This window comes from Eupeodes corollae, chromosome 2 (assembly GCF_945859685.1).
Source record: "Eupeodes corollae chromosome 2, idEupCoro1.1, whole genome shotgun sequence".
NCBI classification, from domain to species: domain Eukaryota; kingdom Metazoa; phylum Arthropoda; class Insecta; order Diptera; family Syrphidae; genus Eupeodes; species Eupeodes corollae.
In genome coordinates, this window is record NC_079148.1 from 145818702 (window position 1) to 145838288 (window position 19587).

General features: G+C 28.3%; 1 long non-coding RNA gene across 1 annotated transcript in view; it reads right to left on the minus strand.

The window, feature by feature from the left end:
• Positions 1–1501: 1501 nt before the first annotated feature.
• LOC129944742 (uncharacterized) overlaps positions 1502–19587 on the minus strand; it is a 113025-nt gene continuing 94939 nt past the window's right edge. The window contains exon 5 of the long non-coding RNA XR_008781484.1: positions 1502–1845. This is a non-coding gene — a long non-coding RNA (uncharacterized LOC129944742). The remainder of the gene's footprint in view (positions 1846–19587) is intronic.

Here is a 19587-nt window from a genome sequence, read left to right on the forward strand (position 1 = left end):
GAGGTCTTAGATGAATGGAAATACTCTATAATAACTCTCATACATAAATCAGGTGCAAAAAGTTCGATTGAAAAATTGCAAAACTGCATTTAATTCCTAAGGTTTTCTAAGCTGTAGTAAAAAAGAAATTGTATAATCTTATTCACAATAACATTTCAGTTTACCAGAATGGTTTCTTAAAAGGTAGATCTACTACTACAAAGTTTGCCAATATTTTCAAATTTTTGTCTATCACAGATGGAAATGGTTTCTCAAGTCAACACAATTTACACTGATTTTTCAAAGGCTCGTGTTCAACATAATGTTTTCTTAAAAAAAACTAGGGATATATGAATTTAACTCACAACTGCTAATGTGGATAAAGAGCTATTTAGTAGGTACAAAAAAAGTGGTAAAAATTGATAATGCCTTATCTAAGGAAATTATAAATTTTTTGGGTGTTCCTCAAGGTAGTCACTATGGACCACTTCCTTTTATCATTTTTATTAACGACTTACCATTACATCTTACTTTTTCTAAATGTCTTTTATTTGCTGACGATTTAAAGATGTTCAGTTCCATAAATTCACTTAACGATGCAAAAAAAAAAAAGAAAAAAAGTAGCTATCTCTTCATCTTAGTTTTTATAAATCCTTATTAGTTATATGTCTTGATTTATTTTACCCTAAGTTAAATTTTCAGAACCCTTAAACTGAATGATTTGATGGTTTTAAAAGTAAGTTTTACAATTTATTTTTAGTGTCAGTTTTGAATTCAATATTCAATTTTATCTGTCTACTTTAACTTTAAAAATATCCGTTTTCAAGAATATATTTATATTTTTTTTTATTTTATTTTAAAAATTTGATATGATAGTTGTCTTTTAGGAGTTTTTTACAAAAACAAAAGTTTTGTAATCGTAAAATGGGTCCGTGTTTTAAAATTTTTCTGAATGTTGATGATAGTGATTAAAGATTTGGAAAACAATCAGCAATCTTATTGAAATAAAAACTCCTTTATGATGTGAGACTTCCTTAAAAGACTTACATGGTGCTTTTTTCGAATTTCCAAAACAAATGTCTCAATAACCTAAATAGAGTAATTTTATAGTCAAGGTTAATTAAAGGCCATCAAAAGTTATCGAAAATCTGTATTTTTATTGCCAGGGTCCAATTTTCATATTTTAAGGAAAGAAAAAATTGGAAGCATAGAATAATGCTGTGTTTATTGAATTAGGTTCCAAGGTCTTAATTCTATGAAGAGATATGGTATGTTACTTGGACTCATCTAGGGACTTAATATACATTTTATAAAACTCAAAAACTCATACTTCTCTTTTTAGTTCAGATCAAAATACATTTTCATTGTTTTTTTTTGAAAATTCTCCATGATCACTGTTTATACAAACCCTTATGATTTTTAACTCAAAATTCAATCTCAATAGAATAAGAATCATTTTTGTTCTTTTTCTTTTTATTTTGTTTTATTAATTTAATAAAAATATCAACAAGAAATAAACTTATAATAATTCCACTTAAACCACGTGTTTGATTGTCCAAATCCCTAGTAAAAAAAACAATAACAATTTAAAAGGTGTGGCTCTTGAGCAAAACAGCGCTTATTTTTCTTTAAAGCTCTTGAATGTGATTATAGGCAAAATCCCGTGTGGCAAACTTGAAAAAAAAAATACTTTATAAATCAAAAAAAAAGAAAACAACAAAATTTAAATTTCAATTCATGAAATTTTGTGTTTTTTTTTAAATTCGCTTCAAGCCTCTTCAAATGCGTAGTGTAGTGCGTATAGCTTATAGCTACTCCCGTCAAGTCAAGCCAAGCGCGCTTCTAAAAAAATTCTGGCGGGAAAACCTAAAATGAGAAAAAAAGCAACAATAATAATATGCGATGACTATGACTGTGATCAAAATAGTATCTATAGGTCTATTAACCTTAGAAAGCTGCACTGCGAGGCCGGGCTGGGCCTAGCGTAACATCACAATATTCAAACATTTAAAACCCTAGCTTAACAAAACTCTCATTCCACATATACAACATTTGAATGTTGGAACTTTTTGTTGTCTAAAGAAGTAAAGTGAGGGTTGGGCAATGGGCATGGGTATTGCGGTTAGTAAGTGAAAAAAAGAATAATAAAAATAAATAAATAAATAAAAATAGATAGAAAATGACAAAAAAAAGAATAAACAATTTAAAAATAAAAATGTCAGAGATAGGGAAAATAACGCGCGCGTCTATTTGTCGTGTCGGTATGCTTGTCCAGATTAGGATCTTCTTCTCTCTCTCGTTATAATAAATTGTACAATATGATAATGGAAATTTACAACAAATTTACACTCTTCCATACTCGTGCTTAGTTTTGTGTGACTTCATTTATAGTGGGCTTGAGTGTAAGATTTATAAAAATAGATATGCTTTAATGGCTTGTGAATTGTGAATAAAATGCAAAACAAAATTTTAATTTATTTTATTTTTATTTTCTTACTCTCATGGGTTTGAAAATGTTAGTTAGATAAGATTTTCAGATAGTTAAGAGGTTTGAGAAATGTTATCATTGGACAAGAAGATATTAGCCTGGATTTGTTATCTTTGAAAGTTTTAGAGAGTCGACCAGAGGCAATACGAGCTTGTACTGTGTCTGTGTATCTTCCTAAGATGTTTATTTTTGCTACTTTTTAATAACTGTGATTAGTTGAAAAAGAATATTAGTTTCTAGGGAAAAGTTGGTAGTTGATGGTGCAGTTGAAACGTTAATAAAAAAACATCGGTTTCATTTTTGACCTTGTCAAATATTATTGTATTTAAACCTTAAACTTAGAAATTTTTGGTTCAAAATTGGGCATTTTTTCTGAAAAGAAATTCAAAATTTCAGTTTCAAACTTTCAACCGATCTGGACATAAACAAAAATATGTTTAGTTAACTTGGTCCCAAAAATAGGTCTATTTACTTTAATTTCTTTTTAACTTCCCATAGGAAGTTATTGTAATGGGTCCGATTTGTCCAATTGAAAATTTAGACATTTCTTGACGTTTTAAGGTCCCTAGAATCGAAATAAAAGATTTTTAGAAAGATGTCGTCCATAGCTCAAGAACCAGTAGAGATATTGACTTCAACCAAATTTTGTTATAAGGATAATAATGCAGAAAGACGCAGGAATGGCTCTCAAGAAAATTGCGTGAATGGTTTTAATACTTGAGCAGTTTTAAAAAAAGGTGCAAATTTTCGTTAACTCTAAATATCTCGCTAACCAATGACGCTAGAGACTTGGATAAAATGTTATATTATATATTGTTACGTGATAACCAATATATTTTTGGAAAAAAATCCAATTAACGTTTTTTTTTATTAATTAATCAATCAATTTGTCACCTCAAAAATTAAACGAGAAAAAAATGTTTTCATATCCAAAACAATTTTGTGCACAGAAAAATATTTTTTTTTTAACAACTTCTACAACTTTCAGGAAAATTAAATTGACAGTTTTTTTCTATAAAAAATAAAAACCTAAAAAAACATTACTCAAAGTTGGTAAATATTGAATTTCTACTCAAATATCTTTTTAAAAACTTGAGATTACGGATTCAAAATTATTTTATCTTATAAGAAATATTGTTTTCAACATTCTGTAAAATTTTGAGAAAAATCGATTGTTATTTTTTACAAAAATAAAAACTTAAAACAAAATTTAAGAAAGTTGGTAGGAATTGATTTTCGACACAAATATCTTTTCAAAAAATTGAGACTATGGCTTCCAACTAATTTCAACTTATAAGAAAAATCAAATTTACAGTTTTTTTATACAAAATAAAAACTTAAAAAGAGGGTGGGATGCGACCCACACTGATAACTTCCCATCCCATCTGTAGATTTGTCTTGCTTAAAAGTTTGTCTTTATGTACTCGTATCAATTTTAACCAAATTTGCGTACTATTTTTTGTAGATTTTATTTTTTATGAAAAAACGGACTGTTGGATTTTTATATCAAAAACAATATGTTCTGTGAAATAAAATAAGTTTGAAGCCAATATTTTTAATTTTTGAAAAGCTATTTGAGTCGAAAGTAAATATTTAACAAGTTTTAGTATTGTGTTATTTTAGAGTTTTATTTTTTGTAAGAAAACTGTAAATTTGATTTTTTTCAAAATTTTATCGAATGTTGCAAACAATATTTCTTATAAGATAAAATTAGTTTGAAGACAATATTTAAAATTTTTGAAAATATATTTGAGTCGAAAATCAATTTTTACCGACTTTTATACATTTTTTTTAAGGTTTTTATTTTTTGTTAAAAAACTGTCAATTAGATTTTTCTAAAACTTTTTCCTAATGTTGAAAACAAAATTTCTTATAAGTAAAAATTAATAAAAAGCTATTATCTCAAATTTAAAAAAAAATTGAGTCGAAAATCATTTTTTACCAACTTTTGTTAATTTTTTTCGGTTTTTAATTTTTTGTAAAAAACTGTCAATTTGATTTTTTTCACAATGTTACTGAATGTTGACAACAATAGTTTTTGAAAAATTAGAGTAAATTAAAGCTAATATCTCAAAGTTTTGAAAATATATTTGAGTCGAAAATCAATTTTTATTACCTTTTATTAATTTTTTTTAGGTTTTTATTTTTTGTAAAAAAACTGTCAATTCGATTTTTCTCAAGTTTTTACTGAATGTTAAAAATAATATTTTTTATAAGATAAAATAAGATTAAAGCCCAAACTTCAAGTTTTTGAAAAGATATTTGAATCGATATTCAATTTTTACCAATTTTGAGTAATGTTTTTTTTTTTAATTTTATTTTTTATAAAAAAATCTGTCAATTCGATTTTTCTCAAAATTTTATCAGATGTCAAAAATATTATTCTTCGTTGCACAAAATTGTTTTGGAGATAAAATCATATTTAGTCTTAAAATTTTGGAGGTGACAAATTTTTTTTTCAGTTTTTTCGATTTATAAAAAAATAGTTCAATGGAATTTTTCCAAAAATAAATTTGTTTGGTATCACATTACAGTTTATTATATACAATTTAATTCAAGTCTCTAGCGTTTTTGGTTCGTAAGATATTTAGGGTTAACCAAAATTTTTACCTTTTTTTCAAACTGATATGGTAAAAAAATCACCCACGCAATTGTCTTGAGAGCAATTTCTGCATCTTTCTGCCTTATTATCTGTATAACGTACAGACGCACGCACAGACATCTTTTTAAAAATCCTTTATTTCGACTCTAGGGACCTTGAAACGTCGAGAAATGTCAAAATTTAAAATTTGACAAATCGGACCCATAACAATAACTTCCTATGTTAAGTTAGTAAAACAATACTCAAAGTTAGTAAAAGTTGAATACCGACTCAAATATCTTTTTCAAAAACTTAGATTATGGATTTAAACATTTGGAAAAATGTTGAAAAAACTCGAATTGAGAGTTTCTTACAAAAAATAAAAACCTAAACAAAATATTTAATATTGGTTTCAACATTAAATACAATTTTGAGAAAAATCGAACTGACAGTTTTTTTTACGAAAAAAAAAATTATAAAAAAAACTAAAGTTTGGTAAAAATTTACCTTTGACTAGCTTTTCACAAATTAAAAATATTGTCTTTAAACGTTTTTTATTTCACAGAAAATATTGCTTTCGATATTATAACAGTCCGTTTTTCTTAAAAAATAAAATTTACAAAAAAAAGTACGCAAATTTGGAAGGAATTGTTGTTCGGTTCTTGATGTCTCTCAAATTAATTTCATTCATCCAATTTGTAAAATTTTAAGAAATGCTACTAAAATTGGTAAACATTTGTTTTGGACTAAAAATCTATAACAAAACTAAATTTTCAAGCTAAACTATTTCTTAATATGAAAAATATTGTTGGTAATTTTAAAACTATATAATAATTCAACGAACAACTTTTTTAACAAAAGAGAAAAACCTACAAAGTTTTAAGCAAGACAAATCGACAGACGGGATGGGAAGTTATCAGTGTGGGTTGCATCCCAGCCTCTTTTTTTTGCCAAATAATACTAATTTGATGACATTGTGTTAAATTTTAAATAAATGTGACGAGATTTAAAAATTTTATGAGACCTTGATTTTTCGACATTTAAAGAAAAAAAATTATGTTGGTGGTCAAGAAAAGGTTTTAAAAAAAAGTTAAAAAAAAAATTAAAAAATATTTTTTAAATAAAAACAAAACTATTTTTTTGGGTTTTTGATGCATTCTTTAGTTCTCTTATTTTTTAAAATTGATCTTTTCTGTATAAACATGAGATGTTTAAAAAAATTACAAATTGGTAAAAAGTACTAATTAAATTGGTTATCTTTTGATTTAAAAATAAAAAAGGACCAAATTAAGTGAACACAGCAATATTTTACAAATTAAGGGTACTTATTTTTATTTTTGAAATCTATGAGTTAGTTTTCTTTATGGCATCGCAAGAGATTTTAACTTTCTGAAGTATTTATTTTGTGATGTTAATAAAATACAAAAATTAAAAAAAAAAAATCACATGAAATTAGGACCACCAACAAACATGTTCGGCTTTGCAATATTGTTTTCTGTTTTTCTTCATTTCAGAAAAAATTAAGAGTTTAGTTTCAAAACTCTACTTTTTCACTTTTGGGAACTTCGAATAAAACAAAAAACAAAGTATAAAATTATTTTGAAGTCTAAATAATATCATTTTAATTTAAAAAGAAGTTTTTTTGAAAATAACAATTGAATTATTTAGTTGATTCTTGCTTCAACTAATTGGCATACAAAAGTTTTGAAAAGAAAACGAACTGTTACGAACATTTTATTTCATTACCAAAAGAAAATTAAAAAACAAAAGATCACAAAAAATGTTTTTATTATTGAAAAATAACGAGTCAGTATTTTTCATCTACGAGCTTACCAAACCTGGTTTCTTAGCTCCACCTTTTTTATGTCATTGGAGTACGTGAGTTCTTAAATCGACTTCTTTTGCACAAGAAAAAATTATGATTTTGTTGCAAATTTTGATTTGATGATTTTTGAATAAAATGAAATACTTAAATAGTTTTGTTTAAAGAAAGAAATACCTTAGAAATTTTCCAATGTATGGAAAGCAACAGGTTTGTCTGAACTCAAGAAGTTCCAAAGAACACTTACAGATAGTCAACTCATTTTTGAAAGGTAAGTGAAATAAAGAGTTTTAAAATTATATTCCTCATATAATGGGTGTACTTGGCCTCTCGACAGTTGTCACTTGATTTATTCTGAGTTTGATTTTTAATTTTCCGATTAAAAAATGTTTTCAAATCGTGCGAATTTGTTGCCAAAGCAATGGTTTGAACGAAACTTTTGGTGAGCACATTGCAATTTAACAGAGCTCCACTTTATAGTTTTGGGTTATTTAAAGTCGCTTGCTGACTCAGATAAGTCTGACATAATTCGCGCGTTTGGAAAAATAATTCAACGCGTTATTCCTGACAAATGGCCTCAATTGCTGTAAAATGTGGACGTCGATTGGGCCTCTCTGCTAGAATGTATTCGCGACAGTCACTTGCCGAAATAATTTTTAAAACATAATGAAAAAGGCATACGAGTATCTTAATAATAAAGCCTTCTATTTTTCATTTCAAAATAACCTTTATTATAAAATGCCTTCATATCTCAAGAATTTTAGTTTTACAGATACTAAAATAAAGGTGGTGCAGAATGGACTTTAAAAACAAATCAGTGGATGGTTTTTGATTTCATTAATTAGAAACAAAGTGAACATTTTGGTTAGCCTTAAATAAAAATCTTATGCGCACGAATGATGCCACAAATCTGAAAATAAAAAAGTATTTTTTAAGTCGAATATTTTAAGAACAAAAAATTGTAATAACTTCTTCAGTTGTGGACTACTAAAAATTACGTTTTTGACCTATAGTAAAATTTAAAGAAAAAAAGCAATTGAAATAAGAAATAAATAATATTAACCTAAACAAAATATCAAACATTTAAGCTCATTAAGAATTGTGATTTTGTTCACAACGTCATATCTTCAAGAAATAATTTGTTCTGTTTTTTTTAAGACTATTGTGTTATAGTTTGAAGGCCGTATCTGTAATTGAGTTCAAACTGCAATTTTTTTAAACGTTTCCGTTTGCACTTTTTTTTTTGATATTTTTCTATGATTTTGTCTAATTGTTTGCCATTGTAACTCAAAGAGCAACTAAATATATTTTTAGTACTATTTACTCTCACAATAACGTAGGATATTTTTGATTGGACAAAATTGGTCGATTTGTAATTCAAATAACGACTTGGAATTTTATTTCGTTGGATATTGAAACTTTAAGACTTTTTAACTTTAAATACTTTAGGTGCATGGAATAACTTTAAGTTTGACGAAATTTGCATTCTTCATCTTAAGCTATATTAAGCCAGCGAAGGTCTTCTCCATATTAAAGTATCAGTATTTTTACGCAAAGAATAAATATATGCAAATATAGATTAATTGCCACACCTGATGACGTTCATAGACTAGACATGACCGAAACGTCATGACAACATAAATAATTGTCATTAATATTTACATCACTTCCATCAACAACTATAAATACATTTATTTAAAAAAAAATCATTGAGTATTTGTCTCCTCAAAAATTCCGAAAGTCTTACTGTATACATTTCACATTGGTATAGTCGCTTAGTTTGATAAAAATCAAATGACTTATCTTTTTCCAATAACCAAGATAACTTAAAAATTCAACGAAAGATCTTTAACAAGTCGAATAACTTGAATTAACTTTACTTCCATTATTTCGACGAAATTTTTTTTTCTCATTAACATCTTTTTGTCCACTTGCGAACTCCTGAAATAATAGGAAAACTGCTAGAATAGTAATTTACGTGTACAGTTTTTGGTGCTTGGTAAAAAATCTAGTGTGCTACTCAATCACTTTTACCTTCGAAATGATATAACACAATGGCGATCTTAGAACCGTGGTTTCATGCGGTTCAATGACGATTCCTTGGCAAATGCCATAATCGCCGAGCAAACGGGACCAAGTCCCTTGATAGTGACGAAGGTTGAGCTTCAGCTCATCATCAATTCAATAAAAAACAAAAAGTCAGCAGGCGTGCGTCGATGGTATATCCAACGTTGTACTAAAACATTTACCGACTGAAGCAATTGACATTTACACCACACTCTTCAATAATGCACTGAATAATGCATATTATCCAGTGCATTGGAAGACCGCTGTGGTTCATCCTCTCCCGAAAAAGGGAAAGGACAACTCCAACCCGTCAAATATTCGGTCGATAAGTCTTCTTCCGAGCATCAGCAAAGTCTTCGAAAAGATCATTAATAGGGCTCTGACTAAGTGGGCTGCGGACAACAAAATAATTCCGGATAAACAGTTCGGGTTCAAGGCGGGTCATGACACAATTCATGCTGCGTCTAAACTCGTTTCTGATATCCAATGGAATAAATCAAAACAACAATGCACAGGTGGTGTTCTGGTTGATTTGGAAAAGGCCTTTGACACCGTATGGTTAGAGGGTCTTTACCTAAAACTGAGCAGGCTTGGCATAAGCAAGCCATTGTTGTGTATACTTTATGATATGCTTAACGGTAGAATGTTTGTTGTCAAAAGTGGCAATGTAACTTCTACCACAACATTCTTAGTTAAAAATGGTCTTCAACAGAGAGCGGTGAATTCGCCGATTCTCTTCAGCATTTACACCAGCGATCTGATAGGTAGTCTTACAAAGGCAATTGCGTACGCCGACGATCTAATTGCGTACAGAACGGCCCGAAAGGTCGAGGTTATAAAATTCTCTTGCAGCGTGATTTTGACAAGATTCAGCGATATTGCGACGACTGGAAACTGAAAATAAATGTCCAGAAGTCGGAGACAATTCTGTTCCGGACTCCGTTGGCTGGGGTCACGAGGGATACGTGTAAGAATTGGCCCAAGATGGTCATCGTTGATCTTCATGGGCAGCCATTAGCGAGCAAAAGTGTAGTGAAGTACCTCGGTATCTGGATAGATCAGTATTTATATTTCGAAAGACATACATATAGATGCTGCTCTGATATTAGTTTTTTCTCATAATTTTCTAATAAATACAAAATAAATAAAATTTAAATTGAAGTTAAATAGATCTTAGGGCCGAAAGGCATTAGTAGTTAGTGTCATAGTTTAACTTAGAGTGTCCGTATGGGACCATTAAGTTAGTTGTAAGTTATGGATAATAAGGCTAGTTTTATGAATTTTTGTCTAGCATTAAGATAGGTTCAAGAATGAATTAATAAAAATGAAAAAAAAAGCCAGAACTTAGGAGTGCCACACACTAACACAATCATTATGTCAAAGATAGGTAACACTTAAAAAACGCATGAACTGAAAACCACAAGTTTCAGAATTCTAACTTTTCGTTTCATAGCGACCACTTGCCAAAGATACACGCCAATTTTTTGACCAGAAGTGGAAAAAAAATAATTATTAACTTCGCTTTTATTTACTATCATAGAAATAAGAAATGAGTAACAATTTCTTATCGAATTAATCAACTTGACAAGCTTACAGATCTAACTTGTTTATTTTTCTTGCTTTTTATACTTGAACAAAAAAACTTCTATTGAATCAAGTACAAGAATGTAAATACTTATAATTTATAACTAACAACTTTTAAAATTAACAAATCTTTCGAGAAGAAAATAAAAGTATTATAAATATTGTAGTTTTTCTCATATCTTTGAGGACTTTATAGATTCATTAATTAAAGTCTAAAAACTTTCAAAACAATAAGAGGTCATTAAAAATGCCCAGTAGCCTTTGTGATGTGAAAGATATAAACAAAACAAGTTGAAAAAACTATGTAATAAAATAATAATAATATCTATAGTTTTTTTTTATTTAGATTTATTTTAGTAGCACATTTTATTTTATCAGATAAAACAATAATATATTAATTCACATCTTCCAGTTAAAAGTATATACCTATATTTTATCTAAATAAATATTTAAACATTCCTAAGTGAATATTGTAATAAAAAGTGATACTTTTTTTATAATTTAATGTTTTTTAAGAAGATCTATTAATATTCTTGAAAATAAAAAAACACTAAGGAAAGATGTTAGATAAAACCAATAAATAGTAACATTACACTTTCTGTCTGCTTTCCATTTTGATGATGCTTCATATGTCTCTTATTAAAGTATCTTATTTTATAGTGTATTTAGGAATCACAGCCTAAGTAATAAAACAATTTTTATATCTTTTTATTTTTTATTAATTACTTTGTCTGTTTTTTTTTATTTTTTTTTTGTCTTTTTTGTTTATTTTTTTTAACATGATGTTTTTTTTTTGGAAAAAAAATTAAAATAAAAACTAGAACAAGCTTGAAAATATTTTTTATTGAAGAAACGTGCGTAAGTTGTTCTTTTTTTGTTGTTTGTTTTAAGTACACACTTTTAATTATCCTTATCATTTCTTTTGAGACATCATCAACATAAATAAAAATTTAAATATTTGTTACGGTATTTATTTCTTTTTGGTGTTTCAAATAAAATGATCTTAGTTGGTTTTTTATTCTTCAATTCATTGGACTTTTGTCAGGAATTAGTTTTGATATTGGTTTGAAAATATAAAAAAGCTGAAAATGGATAAAAGGTTCAATCTAAATCTTAAATTCTTTGATTTTTCCTTAGGTTATAGGGGTTCAGGACTAACAGCACTTAATCATTGGCAGTTTAATACATTTTCTGTTAAAAAAACTTCTTGAGAATTATCTTAACTATAGAAACAGTCTTTTTTAAGTAATTTGTAGTGATACCCTTATTTTTAATAACTATTTCCACTACTCTCCCCTTAAATTTCAAAATTTGGCACATGTTTCCATAGAAATTGAGTACCATTTACTTGAAATTTTCGAACACAACTCGTCTTTATTTTTGGATTTACAGTTTCCGAACCTTCGCTTTAGGATACCCCATAAGTGCTAAATTGGGTTTAGGTCGGGGTATTGCAATATCCAATCCATTACATTGATTTTATTTTGTTGTAATTTTTTTTTTCAATTTAAAGGAATGCTTCGCATCATTATCCTGCATGAACTCCGATTTAATTGACACCTCCTCTTCAGTTAATGGTAGCAATTTTTTTATATAATTAGCACTAAAAGGGTTTTGTATATCTTTAATATGCCAAAGACACAGTGTGAGCATTAGGAAAAGAGGGAAGGGTTGGATAGGAGGTATCGGTGTACATTCATTTTGAATTCCTGAATATTGCAATGACAGGGAAAGATAGAGCTTGGCAAGGCATTCCACATTCGCGTAGTACGGCTAAAAATAAATCTCTGTACTTCATAGTATACGGTCAAAGTTGAGTTCAAGGGTAAACTGATGGGCATTTCTAGCAGCGCGGGTATTACGGTTTCCTTGTTTAAGGGGAGAAATCCAACAAAAAAAATAACGGTTAAAAAGGGTGAGACAAGAAACTTTTCGTCGATGTTCAAGTGACGAAAACGAGTAGATGATGTTAATGTCACCAATCATTTTAAAAGCTCTGCTCTGAATACTGTCCAAGAGGCTTAAAAAAGTAACTAGAGCACCAGCCCAGATATAAGAGTTTCGGACATATATTGGTTTTGTAGATTGAAGCCAGATCAGACGGGGAGACAAATTTCTTGCATCTACTCAAAAAACCTAGACATCTTGCGGCATAGTTGGCGACATCGCGAGGATGTCGAGATTTTCAGTTCCGAGGATGTCGAGATTTTCAGTTCCGAGGATGTCCAGATTTTCAGTTTCGTTAAAGCAAGTGCCACTCATGGATAGTGGCAAAGAGATTATATCACGTCTTAACGATACAAGACAGCATTGGGTTTTGAAGCATTAAATTGCACGCGGTTTTTAATGCCCTATTGTGCAATGCTGTGTAGATCGGAATTTAATGAGCTTATCATATGTTGCCGTCTGGAAAAGAATATGAAAAGCTGAGAGTGCTATCGCCAGCGAAACAAATTTATTGGATTAGAAGTAGCAGACAGGAGACCATTTATAAAAATGAGGAAGAGGGTTGGAGAAAAAACGGAACCCTGGGGAACACCAGCGTTTATTTTATGAGTTTCAGACTTAAATCCGTCCAAAACAACTTGTATTGAACGGTTCGAAAGAAATTTCTTATCCAACGAAGAAGAGATTCGTTGATACAGAAAGCACACAGTTTCTTTAAGAGAGCAAGATGCCAGACTTTATAAAATGCCTTTGAAATATCAAGTGCAATGATCATAATTTCTCCAAAACGATTTAAATATTTGTTTCACTGTTTGGTGAGATGAACCATGAGATCGCCAGTGAACCTATTGCTACGAAAGCCGTGTTGCTGATGGTCATTAAGAAGCTTCCGTGCCTTAAGATATTTTTTATGAATTTAAGATGTAGGCATACTCCATAGCGCTAATCTTATATTTGATCAAAATATTGGACCTATAATATAGACGCTGAAAAACATCCCCAAATAGTTATATTCCAACACCGTGTTTCATTGTCTTCTTTGTGTATTTAAGGGTAAATTCCTTGTTCTTTAGCATTCTGACGGTACATTTTTCCATCGTAACCCAACAAATTGATCTTCGTTTCATTCGATCACGATCCAAGTGTTTGTTTGCAAAAGGGAAGCCTTTGCATGAAACCGAACCATTATTTTGGTAATAAATTTGCACTATATGCAAACATTATTAATTTAGAATGAAAACACAAATTGATCATAAATCAAGTGACAGCTGTCAAAAAGACAAACTCCGAAAAAAGTATTGCCAGATTAAAAACCACACATCTTAAAAAATGTTATTTTCAATTTCATTTTTCATCTCGAACTGAAAATATTTTCGGACGAAATAAGCTAATTAATAAATACGAACGAATAAGCAATGAATTATCCTCATGGAAAAACCACAAAATGATTTTTATGTCGATGACTTCCTTCTTCTGTGTTAAATAAAGAAATTTAAAAAGTTTGTAATTCTTCTTTCATCGATCAAAATTGAAAAGGTAAATATTTTTAACAAAACAACAAATATAAAAAGAAAACCACAAAATATCTCATGAGTATTAAAAAACCTATTGATTAGACAAAAACATGAAAATAGAAATTATGAAGAGACTTATATAGCTTGGACAAATTTGATTGTTTTTTGTTATTTTGTTTTATAAACAGTCTCAAAATGGACGCACACATGTCATTTTTTAATTTTATTTCGGATGATTGTTACTTTTTACGATCTTATGATCTTTAACACTTAATTATATTCACTAAATAGGCAATTAAATGTTTTTTTTTTGTTTATATTTTTTAAATAAAATGATTAAATGTTTCTATTTTAAATTCATGATGGTATAGAGAATGTTCCGTTTCTATTTTATTACATTGTTCATCAAATTTTATACAAGATGATAGTTATAGTCACAGTATCCGGTTGAAAATTCGAATTAAAAGAATATAAAATATAAATTAATTAAAGTGTTATTTTAATTTTGGACTTTGGTCTTCTTTTCTTTAGTTTTTTTTTAAATAGTTCTTATCTTAAAAGGTATTTCCGAGCCACGCATAACAATCAACTTTGAATTAATTACTTGGTCAATTAACATGATTTAAGATTTAAAAATAAAAAAAAATAAACATTAATATTTATTACTTTGCTCTAATAAAGTCAAAAAGATTTAAAACATGATATAGCCTAAAATGGGATGATGGTTTTTACATAAATAAAATTAAGTATTTATTATTTTGGCAATATTGAATAAACATAAAATTAATGGTTAAAGAGGATAATGATCTAAAGTGACATTTTTTGAAAATTGAATAAAACATTTTCGTGTCTTAAAAGACAAAGTGGTTGGATACTACCTTCACCTTTTATTTTGCACATAGCTTTTTATTTCTTATTTAGTAATGATTATGTTTATGTTTGAAATTAATCTGCAAAGAAATTTGTTAGACAAATTTATTCATTCATTGTTAAAAATATCATTAAATGTTTTGATGTTGTCAGTTCCTTTTAAGCTTTTGTTTTACATGTGTTCACAAACAAATCTAATATATTAAAACTAAACTCTTGTTCTATTTTTTTTTCACTTTTCATTTTGGTCGATTTTATTCAAATTTTAATTTTATTGGATTTAATAAATAAACAAAATATTATGAATAAAAATAAAAATCCAGATTTTATTGAAATAAATAAATCTCTTAGTGTTTTACAAAAGGACTTGACTACTTGCCCAATAGGAGCACTTTCGCCGCTTCAAATGGTCTGGCGGCTTCAATTCTTGTATGAGCTTGATCTTTTTTTTCGTTTTATTTTATTTAAATATCGTAATTGATTAACAACAGTATGATTTAAGATCTTATAAAGTAGCTGTTAGTTTATTTTACAAAAAAGGCTGAGCCAAGATAATACAAACAAATTTACTCTAATTATTAAAACTATCATAAAATACAAAAATTCCATGATTATTAAAAATATATATATTGAAAAATGAGATCTAAGCAATCTTTTTATGCTTGTTGCGTTCAGATTTTCTTTTATACTACTAGTTAAAGTGTTCCAAAGCTTTCCCGAATTTACAAAGAAAAATAAGTTCCGATGTTAAATATGATCTGTTTGAAGTCGCCCTTCTTCTCTGTCAAAACAATATTGTGGTTGGTGTGCGATAAGTATGTCTTATATATTTTTCGAAAGGCATGCCTAGAAAGCGCGATGCAAAATCAGATATCCTATCATATCTTCTTAATCCAAAAACATAACGATAGATTGAGTTGAAAGCTGCATTTAGTTTTCACCTGCTCGTGAAAGTGCAGTTACAATATATTTCACAACCATAAACCAGGATAGGAATTACCAAGGTTTTAGGGAGAAGCAAACGCGTCTTTAGTGAAGTAAAAGATTGTGTTACCCAGAACGTACGAAGTACTCCGTAAACCTTACCAACGAGTCCATTTATATGGGCATCTTAAGTAGTCAAAAGACGATTAAAAGTCACACCAAGATACTTTGCTGTAACCACATATTCGATTGAAGCATTTCTCAGAACAATCTTTGGAAAATAAGAAAGGTCAAGAGATTTTCTATTAATTACAAGACATTTGGATTTTTTTGGGTTCAATATAAGTCCGTTTGACAAAGACCAATTTGGCAGTCTCTTCAGTTCTTCATTTACGCAGAAAGCTCCATATGTACTCGTATGTTCGATAAGGTCAAGTGGACAGCTGAAGTAAAGCTGAACGTCATCGGCATACAAGTGAGAGCTGCAATTAACTAATGAAGATGGAAGTTCATTTACATAAGCCGAAAAGAAGAGAGGACCCAGTATGGAACCTTGTGGTACACCAGTGGCATTCGTTAAAAAATACTTAAATAGGCTTGAGTCAAGATCCTTATGCAAAATATACTATAATGTGGTTTGAATGATACCTAATTCTTGAGAACGCCGTGGAATTGATTTTGTATGTAGTGTCGATAACTATCGACTAAAGCGAGTGTCTTGAAAAGCTTCTGCTGCATATAACTGATGGGTTTCATTAAACTAGGCGAGGAAAAGTACCCCTTGGTAACATTTTCGGACTCAAAAGTAAAAATGTAATTTTTAAATAAGAATAATTTATACTGAACTAAGAAGACACTTTATAAATAGTTTAAAGTTTTTTTAACATAGATATTTTTTAACATGTAAACATGATGGTTGCAACTTTGGTCACATTAGTCCATATCTGTTCCCTTCTTTTCATTTGGTCATTTTTTGTGATTATTTACAATTTTAAAAAATTGTAAAACTTGAAATAGTTCTGCAGAGAGAAAGTACCGAAGTCAAATATTTGAATGATTTGAGCAATTGAAGTATGTTCGGGAAATTACTGCGTTTTTTGCAAACGCCATAATTTCTATAATTTCAAAACTGTTTTTTTTTAACAGATTCTGCTTGAAGACCTTCATCAACTGTGATCTATACCGGAGAATATTCCAATTCAAAGTCGAGGAATTAAAAAAATCAGATGTGAAACTTTATTATAAGAAAAATAGATACATTTGTTTTGATTTATAAATATTATTTTGTTTTAATTAAAATTAAGAAATATACGCCTGTAAATCTTTAAAATGAAATTGTCATTATTTATAAAATAAATAAATTGGGTGGAGCAACAGTCCGTTTGAGAACTAGGGCCTAGTGACTGAAAACTCTCAACCATTCCTGTGTGAGAATACTGTTGTCATTATTTATCTATTAGAAATTTGTTTTAGTGATCTATACCTCAATTCGGCGCTTGAGCAATATTGATGTCTGTAACTGTGAAATTGATTCTCGCTACTTGCGTTTCGAATTAACAGATTTATGTCGTTTATGAGATCGATGCAGGTATCAGCAGATACTCAGAAAGTCTTTTATTTTTAGATTCTTGGTAAGCAACCAAATTATATTAAAGTGCTTTAAACAGTTTTCGTTTGCTAAATCTTAAAACGATTTTTTTTTTTAAATTGACGGGCAGGATAGTTCAAAAAGTTATCAACTAATTCACTTGAACATGTTTACTTTATAGTAAACCTTTAACATTAGGAAACAAAACTTCAAAAATTAACACTTCTTACCAAAAAATCATTGAAAAAATCGAACCTTTTGTTTTGACTTGCGTCAATTAAAGATTTGTTTACTTTTTAACTTTCCATAGAAAGATATTTTATTGGTCCGATTTGCCGAATTGAAAGTTTTGACCTTTCTCGACGTTTCAAGGTACCTAGAGTGCGTGCGTGTGTTCACGATGTTTTTTTCAAGAACCAATAGATATATCGACTTCAAATACATTTCGCAGAAAGGACTCTCATAAAAATTGAGTGAATGTGTTTTTTACAATAAAAGTTTAAAAAATTGAAAATGTTGGTAACATCTAAAATATCTCACGAACCAATAACGCTAGAGACTTCAATTAAATTTTGTATAATATATTGTAACGTGATACCAAACAACTATATTAATTGACAACAATCCAATTAACGATTTTTTTATAAATAAAAAAAAAGAAAACAAATATTTTTCACCTTGAAAATTTTATGAACAAAAATAATTTAATCCCCAATACAATTTTATTCAACGAAAAATAACGTTTTTAACATCTTAAAAAATTTTAAGAAAAATCGAAATGAAAGTTTAAAAAAATATAAACCTAAAAATAATTAATAAAAATTGGTAAAAATTTACTTTCAACTCAAATATCTTTTCAAAAATTAAAAATATTGGCTTAAAAAAAATTGTTGTCACAGAAAAAAAAATATTACACATATTTGGTGAAAATTGAAGTAAGGTTTTCGATATCTCGTGAACAATAGAAAATATTGACTTCAAATTAATTTCAATCATCCAATTTGTATTTGTTTGTAAGAAATACAGTTTTTTAAGAAGTGCAACTGAAATTGCTAAAAATTGGTTTTCGTCAAAAAATCTCGTTATCAAAAATAGGTTTCGAAATCAAACAATTTCATAGTATGGAAAATATTGTTCGTTATTATTAAATTTTTAAGAATAATTCAACTAAAAACTTTTTTAACAAAACGCGGAAACCTACAAACTCTTAAGCAAAACAAATCGACAGAAGAATGGGAAGCTATCAGAGTTGGTCGCATCCCAGCCTCTTTTTTGATATTTTATTGGATTTTTTAGAAGAAATGCAAATTTTTTTTTTTTTAAATTTTAAATCACAGTAGAAGAAGTGAGAATGCCTACCAATTAATGCCTTTCTCCGTGACAATTGTTTTCTGTAGATTTATTTTTACGGCAGCCATCTTTGCAAAAAATGAATATCTTAAAATTTCCCAAAAAAAAATTATTATTTCTTTAACGATAAAAAAACGGTAAGAAATCACGCAGTAACCAACATTTTATTTCATAACATTTTCTAAAAAAAAGATCATTAGGGTACAATATAAAACTGTTTAGAAAACATTTTGTTTGTCTTGAATCTGTCGTTTTCGAAATACAATACAAAAATAAATAAATTAACGTAGGTCTGTATAAAATATTAAAATGTTGTCAACAATATTTTTAAAATCTGAAACAATTAAATATAAGGTTTTACAAGACCTCATATATAGAGTCAAATGAAAACTCATAACTAATGGGAATTTACAGAAATTAAGTAAAAAAAGATTAAAACTGGAGTTTCAACAAAAATATTTGTAATTTAAAAAAATCGTAATAGAATTTGTTTCTTAACATTTACCTAAGAATTAAAATTACTGTTGTTGATACCTATTTTATATTTTTAAAAGCCATATTTGAAAATTTTGAGGATTCAAATTAGGGACAAAGCAATCTTTTGTTTGTCATACTGAAAAAACCTTAATTTTGAAATCTTTTATTGATTATTATAAATAATGTTTAAATTTTAAATTTGAAATATAAGTGAATTATAATTATAAACCTTATTTTCTGTTCATTAATATATTTAATATTTCTTTTGTTCAATAAAAGAAAAAGTGAAACATGCAAAACTCTAAATTCTTTGATGTTTTCAGATTACTCAAGAGTGTTTTTGGCGCTTTTTCCTGATCATTTTTTCATACAATTCGTGTATAATAAATTCCTTAA